The sequence below is a fragment of the Equus asinus genome, chromosome 15 (assembly GCF_041296235.1).
Source record: "Equus asinus isolate D_3611 breed Donkey chromosome 15, EquAss-T2T_v2, whole genome shotgun sequence".
Lineage (NCBI taxonomy): Eukaryota > Metazoa > Chordata > Mammalia > Perissodactyla > Equidae > Equus > Equus asinus.
Genome location: NC_091804.1, coordinates 6150158 through 6166821, shown reverse-complemented (window position 1 = coordinate 6166821; position 16664 = coordinate 6150158).

Here is a 16664-nt window from a genome sequence, read left to right as displayed (position 1 = left end):
GATAAATGTCTTACTCAAAATACGCTCATTTTAAAATTGGGTTATTTGGTCTTTTTAGTGTTGTAAGTGTTCTTCATATATTATAGATACTAGTGACTTATCAGTTATATGATTTGCAAATATTTTCTCCCCTTTTGTAGGTTGCTTTTTACTGTCTTGATAGTGTCCTTTGAAGCACAATTATTTTTAATTTTGACGAAGTTCAATTAATCACTTTTTTAAATTGTTTGTGTTTTTGGTGTCATGTCTAAGAGACCATTGACTAATACTGGGTCCTGAAGACTTATGATTCTGATTTCTTTTAAGAGTTTTACTATTTTAGCTCTTCCACTTAGACTTTTGATTCATATTGAATTAATTCTTGTGTATGCTGTGAGGGGTTTGGGTTCAAACTCATTCTTTTCATGTAGATATCCATTTGTCCCAGCACCTTTTGTTGCAAAGGCTATTCTTTCCCCATTGAAATTTCTTGGCACTCATGTCAAAAGTTAATTCACCATCAAAGCGTGGGTACATTTCTGGACTCAATTATATTGCATTTATCTATGTGTCTGCCATTATATCAGTACCAAACACTATTGATAACTGTAGCTTTGCAGTGAATTTTGAAACTGGGAAGCGTGAGTTCTCCAACTTTGTTCTTTTTCAAGATTGCTTTGGCTATTTTGGTCCCTTTATTTCCATGAGCTCTTGTTTTAAATAGACTTTATTTTTTAGAGCAGTTTTAGGTTCACAGAAAAATTAAGCAGAAGGTACAGATAGCTCCCATATACCTCCCACTCCCCTCTCATTCCCTGAAACCTCCCCTATTATCAAAATCCTACACCAGAGTGGTTACATTTCTTACAATCAATGAACCTACCTTGACACAACATCTTCACCCAAGGTTCACGGTTTACCTCAAGATTCATTCTTGGTGTTATACTTTCTATGGGTTTTGACAAATGCATAATGACATATATCCACCATTACAGTATCATACAGAATAGTTTCAACGTCCTAAAAATCACCTTGACATGATTATGTGATTTTTATTCTTTAGCTTATTGATGTGAAGTTTCATCTATTTATCCCTCCATTCCTTCTAACCCCTGTAAATCATTGGTCTCTTTATTGTCTCCAGAGTTTTGTGTTTTCCAGAATGTCAGAGAGTTGGAATCATACAGCACATAGTCTTTTCAGATTGGCTTCTTTCACTTTGTATTATGCATTGATGTTTCCTCCATATCTTTTCATGACTAGTTAGCTCATTTCTTTTTAGTGCTGAATAATATTCCATTGTCCAAATGTACCACACTTTATTTATCCATTCACCTACTGAAGCACATCGTGACTGCTTCCAAGTTTTGGCAATTATGAATAAACGTGCTCTAAACCTCTGTGTACAGGTTTTTGAGTGGATATAAGTATTTGGCTCCTTTGGATAAATACTAAGGGGTATGATTGCTGGATCATATGGTTAAGAGTACGTTTAGTTTTGTAAAAAAACTGCCAAACTGTGTTCTAAAGTGTCTGTACCACTTTGTATTCCCACCAGCAATGAATGAGAGGTCCTATTACTCCATATCCGGGTCAGCATTTGACATTGTCAGCGTTTGGGGTTTTAGCGATTCTCATAGGTGTGTAGTGATATCTCATTGTTGTTTTAATTTGCAACTTTCTAATGACATATGAGGTGAAGCATCCTTTCATATGCTTATTTGCCATTTTTATATATTCTTTGGTGAGCCAGCTGTTCAGGTCTTTTGCTCATTTTTTAATGGGGTTGTTCATTTTCTTATTTTTGAGTTTTAAGAGTTCTTTGTATATTTTGCATAACAGTTCTTTATCAGATGTGTCTTTTGCAAATATTTTCTCCCAGTACCTGGTTTGTTTTCTCATTCTCTTGACGGTGTCTTTTGCAGAGAAAGCATTTTTAATTTCAATGACATCCAGCTTATCAATTATTTTTTTCATGGATTGTGTCTTTGGTATTGTATCTAAAGAATCTTTGCCATACCTGAGATTACCCGGAACTTCTCCCTATGTTATCTTCTAGGATTTTTATAATTTTTGTTTTTACATTTAGGCCTATGATCCATTTTGAGTTAATTTTTGTGAAAAGTGTAATGTCAATGTCTAGGTTCTTTTATTTGCATGTAGATGTCCAGTTGTTCCAACACCATTTGCTGAAAAGACTATCTTTACTCCAGTGTATTGTCTTTGCTCCTTTGTCAAAGATCACTTGATTATATTTATGTGGGTCTATTTCTAGACTCTCTATGTTATTCCATTGATATATTTGTCTGTTCTTTTGTGAATATTACACTGTCTTGTTTATTATAGCTTTATGGTGAGTCTTGAAGTAGGGTAGAGTCAGTCCTCTGAGTTTGTTCTTCTCTTTCAATATTGTGTTGGCTATTCTGAGTCTTTTGTCTCTCCATATAATCTTTAGGATCAAGTTTTTGATATTCACAAAATGACTTGCTGGGATTTTTATTGGGATTGCATTGAATCTATAGATCAAGTTGGGAAGAATCGATATCTTGACACTGCTGAGTTTCCTATCCAGGAACACAGGATGTCTTTCCATTTATATAGTTCTTTGATTTCTTTCATCAGATTTTGTAGTTTTTCTCATTTAGTTCTTGCACACATTTCATTAGATTTATACCTGACTATTTAATTTTTTTGAATGTTAATGTAAATGATATTGTTTTTAATTTCATATTCCACTGGTTCATTGCTGGTATATAGGAGCGTGACTGACTCTTGTATATTAACCTTGGATCCTCCAATCTTGCTATAATCATTTATTAATTCCTGGAGTTTCTTTGTCTTTTCTTTCATATTTTTCACATAGACCATGGTGTCAAAAGTAAAAAAAGACAGTTTTATTTCTTCCTTACCAATCTTTCTATCTCTTATTTCCTTTTCTTGTTTTACTGCATTAGTTAGTGATGCCGACCCTGACATCAGTTTCCCCACATTAAACCCAGCATATATGAGGTTAAAACCAAAACACTCATTCCCTGCTTACTCCGTGGCTTCCTGGCTCCAGAATCCACTATCCTCCATGGAGACAGACACCACCAAGGACAAGCACCTGGATTCACCATCTCCTCCCCACAAAGAGATACAGGCTGGTGGGAAAGCTGCTGACCAGCAAGGTCATGGGCTCCCTCCTCTCTGCAAGTAGTCTCAAAGCCAAAGACAGGCTGGTGGGAAAGCTCCGACCAGCAAGGCCATAGGCTCCCCCCCACCCACCTAAAACCCCAAATAAAAACCCTTCCTTTTAGTTTTTCGGGGAGTTTGGGATTTGAGTGTTAGCTGCCCTCTCTCCTTGGTCAGCACTGTGCAATAATAAAATTCCTACTTTCTTCCACCACCCCTGGTGTCAGAGATTGGCTTGCTGTGCAACGGGTGAGAGAACTCACTTCAGGTTTGATATCACTAGACCTTCTGGTATGATGTTGAAAAGGAGAGAGGAGACATCCTTGCCCTTTTCTGATCATTGCAGGAAAGCTTTTAGTTTTTCATCAAGTATGATGTCAGCTGTAAGGGTTTTTTGTAGATATCCTTTATCAAGTTGTGGAAGTTCCATGTATTCTTAGTTTATGGAGAGTTTTTATAATGATCAGATGTTGAATTTTGTCTAATGTTTTTTCTGCATCTGTTGATATGATTATGTGATTTTTATTCTTTACCTTGTTGATCTGAAGGATTACATCCATTGATTTTTTTAATGCTGAACCAGCCTTGCATACCTGGAATAAATCCCACTTGGTCATGGTGTATAATTATTTCTATACGTTCTTGGATTTGATTTCCTAATTTTTTCTGAGGATTTTGTGTCTATGTTCATGAGGGATATTGGTCTTTAGTTTTCTTTTCTTATAATGTTTTTGTCTGGTTTTGGGCTCACAGTAATGCTGGCCTCATAGAATGAGTCAGAAAGTACTCTCTCTTGTTCTATCTTCTGGATTAGGGATAAAGAGGAACATCGTAGATAATTGGCATAATTTCTTCCTTGAATGTTTGGTAGAATTCACTAGTAAATCCAACCAGGCATAGTGCTTTCTGTTTTGGAAGGTTATTAATTACTGATTCAATATTAGTAATTTATGTTAATTATTTAAAATTTCTTTATTCTTTAAAGATGTAGGCCTGTTTAAGTTGTCTATTTCTTTTTGTGTGAGTTTTGCCTTTCAAGGAGTTGGTCATTTCCTCTAGGTTACCAAATTTGTGGCATAGAGTTGTTCATAATATTCCTTTATTATCTTTTTAATGTCCATGGGATAAGTGGGGATGACCCTTATTTCATTTCTGATATTAGTAACTTGTGACTTCTCCCTTTTTGTTTGTAATCAATTCAGCTAGAGGCTTATTCATTTTGTTGATCTTTTGAAGAACCAGGTTTTGGTTTTGTTGACTTTCTCCATTGATTTCTGCTATTATTTTTATTATTTCTTTTCTTCTGCTTACTTTGGATTTGATTCTATTTTCTTTTTCTAGTTTCCTAAGGTGAAAGCTTAGATTATTGATTTTAGGTCTTTCTTATTTTTTAATATAAGTGTTCAGTGCCACAAATTTCCCACTAAGCACTATTTTTGCTATATCCCACAAACTTTAGTAAGTTGCATTTTATTTTCGTTTAGTTCAAAATATTTAAAAAAATTTTTTGAGATTCTTCTTCGACCCATGTGTTGTTTGGAAAGGTATTATTTAATCTCCAAATATTTTGGGATTTTCCATCTATCTTTCTACTATTGATTTCTAGTTTAATTCATTTGTACAATGAGAACATACTTTGTATGATTGCTATTCTTTTAAATTTGTTGAGGTGTGTATTATGGACCACAATGCAGTGTATCTTGGTGAATATTCCATGTGAGCTTGAGAAGAGTATGCATTCTGCTGCTGTTGGATGAAGGAATCAATAGATGTCAATTATGTCCAGTTGATTGGTGGTGCTGTTGAGTTCAAATATATCTTTACTGATTTTCTGCCTGCTGGATCTGTCCATTTTCTGAAAGAGCGGAGTTAAATCTCCAATTATAATAATCGATTCATCTCTTTCTCCTTGCAGTTCTATTAGTTTCTGCTTCATGTATTTTGACACCGTTGTTAGGCACATTGAGGATTGTTAGGTCTTCTTGAAGAATTGACCCCTTTATCATTATATAATGTTCCTCTTTACCCCTGATAACTTTCCTTGCTCTGAAGTCTGACCTGTCTGAAATTAACATAGCTCCTCTCATTTTCTTTTTATTATTGCTGGCATGGTATATCTTTCTCTATCTCTACTTTTAATCTGCGTGTAACTTTATATTTTAAATGTATTCCTTATAGACAACATATATTTGGGCCTTGTTTTTTAATCCACTCTGACAGTCTCTGTTTTTTAATTAATGTAATTAGATCATTCATGTTTAAAGCAGTTATTGATAGTTGGATTAATATCTGCCATATTTGTTACTGTTTTCCATTCATTGCCCTTGTCCTTTGTTCTTATTTTTGTTCTTCACTCTGTTTCTGACATTTGTGGGTTTTATTTAGCATTTTTCACAATTCTATTTTCTTTTCTTTCTCGGGAGGTCAGTTATACTTCATTTTTTGGTTGCCCTAGAGTTTGAAATATACATTTGAAATCCTTACTTTCAAATAATGCTATACTACTTCACAATTAGTGTAAATACCTTATAATAACAAAGAAATCCTAATTATTTCTTTCTGTCCAGTGTATCATTGCTCATTGCTGTCATTCATTTCCCTTGTACATAAGCATACATAAATATATCTATTCAAATACATTGTTGCTACTATTATTTCAACTATTATCCATCAGATCAATTAAGAATGAGAAAAATAAAGTTTTTATTTTATCTTCACTTATTCCTTCTCAAATGCTCTTCCTTTCTTTGTATAGATCCAAGTTTCTGACTACATCACTTTCCTTCTCTCTGAAGAACTTCTTTTAACATTTCTTGTAGGGCAGGCCTACTGGGAACAGATTCCCTCAATTTCTGTTTGTCTGAGAAAGTCTTTCTTCTACACTTTCAAAGGATAGTTTTCTAGTGTACAGAATCATAGGTTGGTGTTTTTTTCCTTCAACACTTAAAATATACCACACCACTCTCTTCTTGCATGCATGATTTCTGAAGAGAAGTTGGATATAATTCTTATCTTTACTCCTCTAGAGGTAAGATGTTTTCCCTCCTCTGGCTTCTTTCAATACTTTTTCTTTATCTTTGATTTTCTGAAGTTTGAATATGATATGGCCTAGATGCAGTCTTTTTTTTTAGCATTTGTCCTGCTAGATGTTCTCTGAACTTCCTGGATCTGTGATTTGGTGTCCAACATTAGTTTGGAGAAAATTATCGGTCATTGTTACTTCAAATACATCTGTTCCTTTCTCTTTTTTTTCTCCTTCTGGTATTCCCATTATATGTGTGTTATACCTTATACAGTTGTCCCACAATTCTTGGATATTTGGTTCTGTTTATTTCAGTCTTTGCTTTTCCATTTTGGAAGTTGCCGTTTACATATCCTCAAGTTCAGAGATTCTTTCCTCAGCTGTTTTCAGTGTACTAATAAGCCCACCAAAGGCATTTTTCATTTCTACTTTAGTATTTTCAATCCCTTGTGTTTCTTCTTGATTCTTAGAATGTCCATCTCTCTGCTTACATTGCCCATCTGTTCTTGCATGGTCCCTACATTATACGTATATCCCTTACCATGTTAATCATGGTTGTTCTAACTTCCTGGTCTGATAATTCCAACATCTCTGTCATATTTGAGTCTGATTCTGATGCCTGCTCTGTCTCTTCAACTGTGTGCTTGCCTTTGAGTATGTCTTGTAATTTTTTCTTGGCAGTCAGACACGATATACTAGGTTAAAGGCACTGCAGCAAATAGGCCTCCAGTCATGTGATGATGAGGTGTGTGAAGGAGAGGAAGCATTCTATAGACCATGATTAGGTCTCAGTCTTTTAGTAAGCCTGTGCCTCTGAGCTGTGAGCTTCACCAGTGCTTCTCAGTTCTCTCTTCAGCCCCCTTCAGTGGTTCACGATAGCTATAGTGGGCTGGAGCTGAGCATCTCCCTTCCCCCAGGTTGTTTAGGCTCTGACAAATCCCTAATAGTTTAGGCTCTAGTAAAATAGTTTCTCATGAGGACAGGCCTTAAGAAGAATAGAATTCTGTGTCATATTCCAAAATGGTTCCTTTTTCCCTCCACTTACTGGAAGCACGAGGAAATTTTTCTCCAATACCACCATGAAAATCTGGTGAAGCTCTGGAAGGTGAAAATCACAAAGTGTGGGATTCCTCCTATGACTGCCCCTCCCTAGAGATTTTACCGCTCGGACTTGTCCACCCTGAGCCTCCAGTAATTCATCAATTACAGTTTACATTTTCCTACCCTGGTATTGGTTCCCTTGAGGTTTGTGCTCAGGGGTTTCTGCTCTGGTAAGTTGTGATTTTCTATATCTGCCTGAGGGCAGTGGTTTGCCCCTGACCCCACTTCTCTTACGGATCTAAAAAGAGTTGTTGATTTTTCAGTTTGTTCAGCTTTTTACTTATGTTAAAAGACCTACTTAGGAAAGAGTATGACTTTCAGTCTCCTTATGTGCTGAACTGGAAACTGGAAGTCCATATCCGCATGTATCTCAGAATCAACTTGTTAATTTCTGTAAAAGGGAAGCTGAAATTTTGACAAATGTTGTATTAAATCTATAGGTCAATTTAAAGAATATTGCCATTTTAACACTACTAAGCATTCCAGTATATGAACACAGGATGTCTTTCCATTTCTTTAGGTCTTTTAGAGTCTTTCAATGATGCCTTGTAGGCTTCAGTGGACTTGTTTTGTTAAATTTATTCCTAAGTGTTTTATCTTTTTTGATACTATTGTAAATGGAATTGCTTTTAAATTTTGTTTTCAAATTGTTTATTATGAGGGTATGGAAATTCAATTGAATTTTTATGTTGATTTTGTATCCTGCCTCCTTGCTAAACTCATTCATTAGCTCTAGTAGTTTTTTGTGTGCATTCCTGCAAATAGAAATAGGTTTACTTTGTCCTTTTCAATCTGATGCCTTTCATTTCTTTTTCTTGCCTAATTGCCCTATCCAGAACCTCCAGTACCACGGTGAATAGAAGTTTGAGAGCAGACATCCTTTTCCTGCTCTTGAACTCAGAAGGAAAGTTCTGTCTTTCACGATTATGATGTTAGCTGTGGGTTCTTCATAGATGCCCTTTGTTGTTTTGAGGATGTTCTCTTCTATTTGTAGTCTGTTGAGTATTTTTATTATGAAGGGGTATTGGATTTTGTCAAAAAAATTTTTGGCATCAATAGAAATGATCATGCGATTTTGTCCTTTATTCTACCGAAATGCTGTGCTATTTGTTGTTTTCTGTATGTTGAGCTAATCTTGCATTCCTGGAGTAATTTCCACTTGCTCGTGGTATATAATCCTTTTGTATGTTGCTGGATTCAGTTTGTTAGTATTTTGTTGAGGATTTTTCATCTATATTCATAAGATTTCTTTCCCTGTGATGTCATTTCCTGGTTTTGCTATCAAAAAAATACTGGCGTCATAGAATGAGTTGTAAAGTCTCCTCTCCTCTTCTATTTTTGTAAGCGTTTGTAAAGAATTCATTTTAATTCTTCCTTAAACATTTGGTAAAACTCATCAGTGAAGCCATCTGGTCCTGAGTTTTCTTTATGGGAAGTTTTTTCATCTTTAATTTAATCTCTTATTATAGGTCTATTAAGATATTTTATTTATTCTTGAGTCAGTTTTGGTAGTTTGTGCCTTTCTAAGAATTTGTGTATTTTACCTGGGTTATCTAATTTCTTGGCATTCAATTGTTTATAGTATTCCCTTATAATTTTTAGTTTTGTGATGTCAGTAGCAATGTCATGTCTTTCATTCCTGATCTTAGTAATTTGAGTCTTCTCTTTTTTTCAGGGTCAGTCTAGCTACTTTGTCAATTTTGTTGATCTTTTGAAAGAACAAACTTTTGTTTTCATTGATTTTTATCCACTTTTTTTCTATTTCATTTATTTCCACTCCAATCTTTATTATTCTTTCCTTCTGCTAGCTTTGGTTTATTTGCTGGTTTTTTTTTTTTTGATAGTTTCTTAAGGTAAGAGGTTAGATTCTTTATCTAATTTCTTTACTTTTTTTTTTAATATAGACATTTATGGGGCTGGCCCAGTGGCATAGTGGCTAAGTTCGTGCACTCAACTTTGGCGGCCTGGGGTTTGCAGGTTCAGATCCCAGACACAGACCTATGCACTGCTCATCAAGTCATGCTCTGGCAGCATCCCACATACAAAGTGGAGGAAGATTGCCACAGATGTTAGTTCAGCGACAATCTTCCTCAAGCAAAAAGAGAAAGATTGGCAACAGATGTTAGCTGAAGGCCAGTTTTCCTCACACACACACGCACACACACACGCACACACACACAAATAGACATTTATAGCTGTAAATTTCCCTCTGAGCTCTGCCTTAGTCACATCTCATACGTTCAGGTATGTTGTGTGTGTGTGTGTGTTTTCATCTCAAAATATTTTCTAATTTTTTTGTGATTTCATTTTTGACCCATTGATTATTTAGCAGTGTCTTGTTTATTTTTCATCTATTTATGAGTTTCCCAACTTTCCTTCTGTTATTGATTTCCAGTCTTACTCTATTGTAGTTGGAGAACAGCCTTTGCATGATTTTAATTATTTTAAATTTGTTTAAAGTTGTTTTTTATCCTAACACATGGTCTATCCTGGAGAATGTTCCATATGCACTTGCAAATCATGTATTTCCTGCTATTTTGGGGTGGAGTGTTCTATAGATGTCTGTTAGGTACAGTTGGGTTATGGTGCTGTTCAAGTCTTTTATTTCCTTGTTGATCTTCATCCTAGTTACTCTATCCATTATTGAAAGTGGGCTATAGAAGTCTTCAACTATTATTTTTGATTTGTCTATTTCTCCAATCTATTATGCCAGTTTTTGCTTCATGTATTTTGGGTTCTGTTTTTAGGTGCATATATGTTTGTAATCATTATATCTTCCTGATGGATCTACACTTTTTATCACTATAAAATATGCTTTGTCTGTAGTAATGATTTTTGTATTCAAGTCTGTTTCATTTGGTATTGCTATAACCACTCAGCTCTCTTTTGGTTACTGTTTGCATAGTATATATTTTTTTCTGTCTTTTCAGTTTCAACTATTTGTGCCTTTGAATCTAAAGTGTGTCCCTTGTATATAGCACATAACTGAATCATGTTTTGTGTTTTTTAAATCCATTTTGCCCATCTCCACCTTTGGATTGGGGTGTTCAATCCATTTCCATTTAATGCAATTAGGCAGGATTTATATCTGCCACTTTGCTGTTTGTTTTCTATGTGTCTTATGTTGTTTTTGCTTCTCTACTTTTCCATTATTGGTATATTTTATGTTAAATAGGTATGTTCTGAGGTATTATTTTAATTCTCTTGTAATTTATCTTACTTTGTGAAGAAGAAGAAGATTAGCTCTAAGCTAACATCTGCTGCCCATCCTCCTGTTTTTGCCAAGGAAGACTGGCCCTGAGCTAACATCAGTACCCATCTTCCTCTACTTAACCACTGTGCCACTGGGTTGGCCCCTATCTTACTTTTTTAAAGTTATTTTCTTAGTCATTGTTTTGAGGATTATAATTAACATTTTAACAAAGTGTCAGATTAATACCACCTTAATTTCATTTGTGTATACAAATTGTGCTCTTATATAACTCCAATCCTTCCCCTTCATTACTGCTGTCATTGTTACTCAAACTACATCTTTATACATTGTGTGACCTTCAATATGGATTTATAATTACAGCTTTATGCAGTTGTCTTTTAAATCATATAGTACAAAGTTACAGAAATACATTTATAGCATCTTTTTTATATACCTATTGAGTTATTCTTACTGTGCTCTTTATTTCTTTGTGTGGATTTGAGTTTCTCTCTTATGTCCTTTTATTTCAGCCTAAAGGACTCCCTTTAATATTTCTTGAAGAGCAAGTCTGCCAGGGAAGAATTCTCTGTTTTTTAAAAATCTAGGAATCCCTTGGGGGCCTGCCTGGTGGCACAGTGGTTCAGTTTGCATGTTCTGCTTTGTTGGCCCAGGGTTCTCCTGTTCAGATCCCAGGTGTGGACCTGTGCACCACTTGTCAGGCCATGCTGTGGCAAGTGTCTCACATATAAAGTGGAGGAAGATGGGAATGGATGTTAGCACAGGGCCAGTCTTCCTCAGCAAAAAAGAAGAGGATTGGTAGTAGATGTTAGCTCAGGGCTAATCTTCCTAAAAAAAAAATAATAAAAATTGAGGAATCCCCTAATTTCTTCTTTATTTTTGAAGGATAGTTTTGCTGGATACATAAATCTTGGTTGACAATTCTTTTCTGTCAGCACTGTGAGTTTGTCATCCCACTGCCTGCTGACTTCAATGATTTATGATGAGAAATCAGCTGTTAATATTATTAAGTTCCCTTGTATGAAATGAATCACTTTTCTCTTGCTGCTTTCAACATTCCATCTGTCAACACTCTCAGTATAAGGTGTCTAGATGTGGACCTCTTTGTGTTTATACTTCTTGGAGTTTTTTGAGCTGTTTGGATGTGTAGATTAATGTTTTCATCAAAATTTAGGAAATTTTCAGCCTTTATTTCTTCAAAAATTTTTTTCACTCTTCTCTATCTGGGACTCCCATTATGCATATGTGAGTACAGTTGATGATGTCCCACAAGTCTATGAGCTGCTGTTCATTATTCTTCATTTGTCTTTCTCAGACTAGATTCTCTCAATTGATCTATTTTCAAGTTTGCTGATTCTTCCTTCTGCTCACTCACATCTGCTGTGGAGACCCTCTAGTGAAGTTTTCATTTCAGTTATTGTACTTATCAACTTCAGATTTCTTTTTAAAGTAACATTTTTAATGATAGTCTCTATTTGGCGAGACATCATCCTTATACTTTTCTTTAGTTTTTAGACTTTTTAAAAAACTCTTTGGATATATTTAAAATAGCTGATTAAAGTCTTTGTCTAGTATGTCCAATGTCTGGCTTCATCAGGAATAGTTTCTATTAACTTCCTTTTTCTTTTTTCTGTTATGAGCTATAATTTCTTGTATTTTTGTGTGTCTCATAATTTTTTGGTGAAAAACATCTTAAGTAAAATAATGTGACAGTTCTGAAGATCAGATTCTTCCCCGTTCTTCAGGTTTGTTGTCGTTGTTATTCTTCTTTCACTGACTTTTCTGATCTAATTCTATAAAGTCTGCATTCTTTGTCACATGTTGTTGCTGAAATCTCTGCTCATTTAGTTTACTGGTCAGCTATAGCTGGACAGAGATTTCCTTAAATGCCTTGAACCCATAAGTCTCTTGTTCTTGGCCCAGGGGCTCAGTGTGTTTGGGGGCATGTCTTCAATACTCAGCCAGACAGTTTACAACTCTGTCTTGTTCTTCTCTTCCTCTTTGCTCAGAGCCTTAAGTCAGTCAGCAGTGAGAACTTAGGCTCTTCTCAGGTCTTTCCTTAGCATGTACACAGCCCTGGACATGCACACAGCCCTACACGTGTGTAGTTTTCTACATTCCCAGGAATGTTAGGAATTTTCACAAAGCCCCTGATGGACATCTCATTCTCTATTTTTTATTTTAAGCTTTTTTTTTCCTTTTTGCTGAGAAAGATTGTCAGTGAGCTAACATCTGTGCCAATCTTCCTCTATTTTGTATACGGGATGTCGCCACAGCGTGGCCTGATGAGTGGTCTGTAGGTCTGTGCCCAGGATTCTTCTGCAAACCTCAGGCTGCTGAAGCAGATTGTGTGAATTTAACCACCATGCCACCAGGCTGGCCCCTATTTTAAGCTTTTTGATTAGCCTACTGTTCATCCCATCAGTTATACACTGCCTCAGGCAGCCATGATGTTAAACAATTGCCACTGATTGTTTTTATCAAATTCCCACAGGGAAAAAGCTGTTTGTATTTAATGAGCTCTAAGTCAGATCAAATAAAGAGAGGTGTTCCAGAAAACCACCAGGCATGTCAAATAATGACATTCTGTCTCTTCCGGTGGCTGCTAGGCTGCTTGTTTCCACTGTGATTGTGGGCTATTGGTTTTCAAGGCTACTGTGGAGCTTGGAAGTGGGAGTGGGAATAAGGAAATTTAAAATGGTACATAGCTTGCTATTCTTACTTATCCTCAGCCATTTTTTTCCTTGGATAAATGCCCCCTCCCCCAGCTCCAGATTGCTGAAAGTCTTTGGTTAATTCTCAGAGTCCTCAAGAAGTTGATTCTAACCATTTTCCCAGTGTTCACATTACTGTTATGGCAGGAAAGATTTTTGGACATATTCACTTTGCCATTCTTCTGCTCATGGAACTTTAAAGAGCTGGTGAAACATTGCCTATCTGAGATTTTTGTGGTATAATAGAACATCTCAGTAATCATGTCACATGTGATGATTACTATAATGAGGAATTCAGAAAGATCAAAAGCTTTATGCCTGCGATCACCATATGAGGGGTTAGCAATTCCTCCTATCAGAAAGTTGAAATTCCCTGATAACTCTATACCACTATGAGTGATGATGTTATAGCTTTTTATCTTTGAAAGAGGAAAGAAACTGGCATTTTTATAAACGAGGAAATGAAGGCATCTGCGGTTGTGACATTCTCCTAATCCTGAATATCAGTGGAAAAGCCAAAAATAGCTCCTTGTTCCTTTGAGCCCTGGTTTTGGCAGAATATTCACTTATAGTTCTGGAATCAGATATTGTTGCTTAGGAAGGAATAAAAATGATTTGCTGTGTGGAGCAAGGAGCCCTTGTTGTAACTTTAGTGCCTCTGAAGTTTCTCTGAAATACAAAGAGAGAAGAATGCATGTTTTAAGAACAAAACAAAGCAAAACACTTTTGAACTATGACATTTTGAAATTGGTGGCCACCAATAGCATAATACCCAATAGGACTGACCAAAGATTTCTTATACTTCAAGTAATCAGAGACAAAAATGGTGTCTATCAAAAGAATTGATTAATACTAATAACATATTGATGACTTAAAAATAAAAAATGCAATCTATTTGATTGTAAATTACTACCTCAGCTTAATTCATGTACTTTACTAACACTAGGTTTGGGATCATATAGGCAGTTATTAGATTTTTCCACTCTGAACAGCACTGTTCTTCTTTTAAAGACAAGACTCTAAGTCTTATAAGCCTCGATTCCTTGACTGGTAGATTCATGAGGTCGTGAAATCTTATGTAGGCAGTCTTAAGGTTGGGTGCTGCACTTAAATAAGCACTTCTCTGGGATAGCAACATAGGATGGAAATACAACCTGTAGAGAGGCCCTTCTGTTTTCCTCTCCCCACCACTCATTGTTTATTGCCTGAACACAGCTCCCTCCCCTCCTCAAATTCCCAGCCTACTCACACACTTAACTCTTCTCTAGTAGTTATAAATGCTTCAAGGAAACAGTAAGCAACTTTTTATAAAATGGTTGAATACCACAGTAATCATTATTATGGACAAGATCCACCAAAGGATGCTAAAATTAATGGGTGAAATTTTGAGGAGAAACAAGATTTGCATAGCTTCTAAGTTATCTCCCCGCAAGATATCAACTCTAAGTGCTCAAGGTTAACAACACCAGTAATAAGACATATTGACACGTAGGGGAGGAAGATAAGTCCTCTACCCTCTGGGTCCTTCTGGCTGGGCTATGAATTAAATTCACATGAGACAGAATAACAGGAGAAAATCAAACAAAGCTTTACAACATGTATACATGGGAGACACTCAGGGAAACGGAGCAACTCACCAAAATGGCTGAGGTGCCAGCTTAAATATCATCTTCAACTAAAGATGAAGGAGCATGATGGGGGTAATGGTTTGGGATTTCAAAGGGGAGGAAGGCAATTCACATGGAAATGGAAAAGCAAATGTTTGGTAAACATAACTTTGATAAGAGTGAGCTTGGCAAGGATCCTCCAAGTCTACGGACACCCAGAGTTATCTAGAGTGACAGCCTGCCCTGAGACAGGCCCTTTATCTTAAATTCTTTTAGGCACATAGGGGGAAGGTCATGTTTCTTTCAGAGTCTTTTGTTCTTAAAAATAGCCAAGTGAAAGAGACACATTTTGAGGTGTCTCTGATCTCCCACAGACATCACAAGCCCCTTGATATGATGCACTGAGGACTCAGCATCATTTCATTGCCAGAAATTTATAACCTCATGCAAATCGTGAGAAAATATTAGACAAACCTAAATTCAGGAATATTCTACAAAATAAACCATCAATACTCTTCAAAAGTGTCAAAATCATGAAAGAGAAGGAAAGACTAAAGAATCATCATAGATTGGAGGAGACTAAGGAGAAATAATAACTATATGCAATGTGGGATCCTGGATAGGATGCTGGAACAGAAAAAGAACGTCAGAAGAAAAAGTGATGAAATTTGAATACGGCCTGTAATTTAGTTAGTAGTATTGTACCTGTGTTAATTTTATAGATTTGATTATCATACTATAGATATCCAAGGCGATAACGTTAGGGGAAGTTCATGAGGAGTCTACAGGAACTCTTTATACTATTTTTGCAACTTTCTGTAAGTCTAAAATTAGTTCAAAATAAAAATTTAAAAAAACTGTTGCTTTTACTATTTAATATCTCAAGGAAAATTTTTTTCATTCCTTTAATACTTTTTGTCATCCTACTAAAAAACTTGATATTTTTGGACATAATATTCTATTGAGAATATGACTATTACAGACTATGCATGGAAACATTTTGAAAGAAAATAACAAGTATTATACCAAGGCAGAGTTGTATTCTCAAATTCTCATGCTACTTTTTCAAATTTTAATTTATACCCTATTTTGTGTTTAAAATGCATTATACACTGGTGGTGTTACGAACTAACATAGCTTACAATAGGCATGGGATTTAACTTAGAAATTCTTCTTTTGAATATTATCCAGAATGGAGGGACTTGTGATTCACAGCTAAATGCCCAATGATGTATCTGGATTTCTTATTCCTTGGGGACTTCAGAATCTATTGCTTGTAGAATACTTTACTTGAATGTCAGGAATTTGATTTTGTTGGTTTTCTATATTCAAGAAGAGTTTAAAAGCAAATGGGACATGGAAAGTTGAAAAAATAAACTGGTATATGTAACCTTGAGTGTTATAATTCATAGTTAGCCATAAACATGGGTAGTTAAGAAGTCCTAGTCATCTCATCTAAGAGGGAGTAACAATAAAATTCATGCTTCTAAATCTTTAAGATGCAAAAGAATCTTTCGTGGATTTTGTTAAAATGCAGAGCCTGATTCAGCAGGCCTGTGGTGTGCCCTGAGATTCTGCATTTCTAACAAGCTCCCAAGAGATGCCATGCTCCTGGCCTACGGACGGCATTTTGAGTAGCAAGGAGTTCAATGTCTGGAAAGGAAATGCTACAGATGAGTCCTGTCTACCTCAGGTGTAAACTTTCTAAGAAGCGATTTAATTGTAAACCAGTGAAATATTCAAGTACCTTAAGGCAGTACAGCTGATGATGCACTTTGAGGAAATCTCCCCAGTGAAACACACTCTGGGGACAGGGAGTACTGTGTGTGATGCACGTCATCTCTTCTAGGAGTTTT